Below are 4311 nucleotides of genomic sequence, written 5' to 3'. Positions count from 1 at the left end.
TTTTGCTTGGTGGCTTAAGCAGTTTCATTGGGATAGCAAGGGCTTGATGGTGCATCCACCTTTAAAAGGAAGGAAACGTCTGCTCCGAAGCCCAGAGCTACAAGTGTGGGGGGTGCTTGGTGAGGCACTGCCCACCTGCAGTGATGGCACTGGCCTCCCACGACACTAGGGCTTGTTCCCTCTGGGATACTAGCATGATATAGGGTGCCCAGACAGGCTGTCTTTTCCTCAGAGGTATGAAATTGGACCTCTTCTTTTCCTGTCTTCCCCCTGCTGTCATCCAGGGTGATGGGAAATCAGGTTTACAAAGAACACTTTATATAAATAATGGATCAAATGAATAAATTTTTCTCTGTAGAACCATTCTTCTCTTGCCACTCTTGGCTGCTGAAAGAGGATGCTTTCTGCTTGCATTTTCTTTTCCTCCTTCTTAATAATGGCGTCTCAGATTTTATGCAGATTATTTCTCTGTGAAGTTCTTCCACGTTTGAAATGCCCTGGGCTTGCCTGCCGTGGCTCAGACACTCATTAACATCCTTGCCACGCAACTGAAAAACAAGCAGGAGAAGCAAGCAGCACGGTGTGTTTGAAACCAGCGCTGCTTTCCTGCGGGGTGAGCTCCGAGTGGGCCCCCTTTCCCCTCCGGGGCTGCAGTTGGGTGTCATGGGACTGGTGAGCCCCATCTCCCCAGAGCTCAGGGAGCGGGAGGCGATGGGCCTCTGTGCACTTCAAAGTGGTCATGAGAGTCTAGAGAGACATTTCTCTTCTTGAACGTGCTGAACAAAGGAATGCAAAAACTCACAACAGCTATTTTCAATACTGCAAACCCAAATATCGCCCCCCTGATAAGCTGTGATTCAAAGTGGCAGCTTTATTTGGCTTACATAATTTTAAAAAGGAATAGTTTTTGGCTCCTGAAGCCACAAGCCAAGCACTTATGCTCTACTGCAAGTGAAAGGGCAGCAACCACTGGGACCAAACGCTGGGTGAAGGTACATATTTAGAGGGGGATCACTCAGCTCTCAGTGTGTTTGCTTTGGCCTTTAGTGTTCCTGCACAGCAGTGATGTTGCAAAACAAACAAGCAGTGCTCACCTTCATTTCATTAAACAGTTTTTATCGCAAATTGCACAGCGCAGACTTGCAAATAAGTTATGCAGAGTGTCACTGCTATCTAAATCAATTTTTGCAAGTTGTGTTGGTTTTGGTTTTTTGGTTTTTTTTTTTTTTAGACTGTTCTGTCCTGGTTCAGAGTTGAAATAAGATATTCTTTCTCTCTTAAATTCTCATGTGTGGCTGGGAGCTGTCATGTTGCTGCTGCATCTCACTGCCTAGGGCAACAGTGTAGACAAAAAACATGAGTAGTGCTAGCGATAGATGCTGGCACCAGCCAGACCAGTTATCAGGCTTTACAGTCTCACTGGCTTGGATTAACTAATATTTTTTCATGGAGCGAATAAATTACCATGTTTAGTTCTGTTTACTCATCTCCCCAGTGAGGGTTTTTTGTTGAAGCTCATAAACTGTGCAGGCATGTAGATGCCAAAAATCTCCATTCTGGGTCTCACACTGACCTTCCACTTGTGCTGTAGACCAGAGTGCGATCTGAACTGGCACCAGCACTCTGGCCTCATCCTGCTCCAGACCAGCTTTGTTCCTGGGAAGTGCCCACTCATGAGGAATGTGATAGGGTTGTCTCTGGGCTCCTGTGCTAGGAGCCTTGATGCAAGGAGCAGCTGTCCCCAGCCACACATCACAGGGTGAGGTTCAGATACTTCCCAGCACCAGCCTTTCAGGTGTTTATTCTAGTCTGGTTCAGAGGGAGCCAAGCTTTCATTTCCCTGCTGAGTCCCAGCTGGAGTGGGCATTACTGTGGCCCCCTCCACAGTTCTACCTCTTCCAAGCTAAAGCAGCTTTCCATGCCTTGCTCTTGGGGAAGATTTACAAATCCACCACCCAGCCCTCCCATGCGGTGCTTTATGTGATTTTCAGAGAGAACTGTGTCCCACTTGATCCTCTGCTTTTGGCTGAAGCTCCTGTGCCACTGGAGATTGTGATGAATGGAGGTGCAAACCTGCCTGGGCCACCGTGGCTGTGTGTAACGGGGTGCATGCATAGGTCTATGATATGGGGCTGTCTGTGTCAGCCTGCAGCCTTTCTAGGGTTTGTTTCTTCCCATCTTCTTTTCGCCTTGCTCCCCCGCAGAGCAGGATCTCAGCAACCTCTTGCACAAAAGCCTCTGGCTCCATTGTGCCTCTCCCAGATCGTTCTGCAGCAACAGCGCAAGAGGGGGCTGACAGCACATGCTGCAGGACGGGACCCCCTGCCTGCCCCGCGGCACTGGGGGCCCCCCAGGCCAGATGTGCCTGAGGGGGCAGGCTTGGAGGTGCCTGGTTCTTCCTCCCTGGCTACATGATCTGAGGGATGGTGGAGGTGGGAAGCTGGGACTATAAATAAAGTGAAAAAAAAACATAAAGAGCACTGAGAAAAGAAAGGCTGGGGAAAGAAACTGGGGAGGAATGTCCTCAAAATCAAAAATTAGCTCTTCAGGTAGCCCCCAGCATGGTCCTCCAGCTCTAAGGAGAGTCCCTGCCCACATCCAGGGCCAATTAGAGCTCTCACAAAGCAAGCTTAAACACTTTTCATCTCCTTTTCAAGTTATTTTAGCTACTGGCATCTTCCTGCATCCTCCAGATCCAGACCCTGGTAGCCAGTCAATCAGGCTTATTCCTCTGGGGAACAAGCTGCTGCTCCTTCCTGCAGAACCTGCACCCTGAAAGTGCCTCTTCTACAGTGTGGAAATTTGGGTGATGGAGGCAAAGTGGGTCTGGTGGAAGCAGCTCCCTTGTCACACATTGTGCAGAATCCGATTTCCTTTCAGCCTCTAGTAGCTTGTGACTCTCTACGGTCTGGGGAGAAGGAGAGAGGACACAGAGACACACATGTACAATTTTGGGACTGAAAAGGTTCAGAAAGGCCAGCTGCAACTGTGGAAGCACAACAAGCCCAAGTGGGCACACAGCTTATTGATTACGTCCCAGTGTGGGACCAGCCATAAATATGGAGCAGAAGCAAGCTTGTCTGCACCCAGGGCATCTTCATTAACAAAATGAGGACAGAGACACTGCCTCCCTCATCCATCAGGCTGAAACACTCCTTATTTCTCAGTTTAGATGTTTTACCAGTTCAGGGACATCAGTGCAGTGGGGATTTCAATATGTGAAAGGGTTTGGTGGGAACAAGCCCTGTTCCTCTAACAACAGAGCCCAGTGTCTCTGCTTACCCCATGGCCAAGGTCATCAGCTGAATCCTGAAAACCCACCTGCTCCTTCTGGGAGGCAGGGTTTTATGGCAGAAGAGCTGCAGTTTATGGCACCATGGAGAAATATGTCGGATGCGCTTGGCAACAGCAAATGGAAAGTTAGTCTATTAAACAGTAAATTATCCCTCCAATGCATCTTCATTGAGGAGGGTTAATGAGTGGCTGCAGGCAGAGTGAGTGGGAAAGAGTGTGTGTCTGCACAGTGCGGATGTGGAACAATTGCTGCATCTGGAGACCCTGGAGCCCCCGATCCCACACTGCACCAACAATAGCATTTCCATGTGCAAGGCACTTCACAAACACCTCCTCGCGTGTGGCTTATTCAAACCAGCTTGCACTGCGCCGCAGAGCTCCCAGGCGGTTGGTGTGTCCAGCCGTGCCGGGAACAGCATCTCCCCATCTGCATCTGGGCTGCTTGGCGCAAATGTTTTCCTTGTGGGATAGAGCTGGTTTTAGGAGCCCAGGCTGCAGGGCTCAGCCCCTCTGCTCAGCCATGCCACAAAGCAGGGATGCAGTGCCTTGCTGACTGTCCCCCTCCTGCTGTTCTGCAATTGTTCAAGGCAGTGTGACAGGTTGCACTCCCCCCGCCTGGACAGTTCCTTTTATGTTAGGCTGGGGCCAAACCCACCTGCTTGGGAGCCTTGGCATCTCCTGCATCATCACACAGCACCCAATGGATGCTGTTCTTTTCCCTTGATCCTGGTGGTGAAGGTCCCCAGGCAGCAGAGATGCCCCACTCCCGCAGCCGCATTCACAGAGCAGTGCTGGCCATGTTTGCATGGTGATGCTGGTGGTGTTCCCAGGGCAACACTGGCAGTGTTCACAGGGTGATGCTGGTAGTGTCTAGAGGGTGATGCTGACCACGCTTGCAGGGCAGTGCTGGCAGTTTGCAGGGCAATGCTGGCTATTTCTGCAGGGCAACGCTTTTGCTGTTCGCCTGTGAGTTAGGGCTTGTGCCTGGAGAGACACAGGAAAGAGAACATCCCAGCC

This window comes from Empidonax traillii, unplaced genomic scaffold (genome assembly GCF_003031625.1).
Source record: "Empidonax traillii isolate 1590-97213 ecotype Southwest subspecies unplaced genomic scaffold, ASM303162v1 scaffold27:size3997909, whole genome shotgun sequence".
Taxonomy (NCBI): domain Eukaryota; kingdom Metazoa; phylum Chordata; class Aves; order Passeriformes; family Tyrannidae; genus Empidonax; species Empidonax traillii.
The sequence above is the reverse complement of the archived record's forward strand: the minus strand, read 5'-3'. Positions refer to the sequence as shown.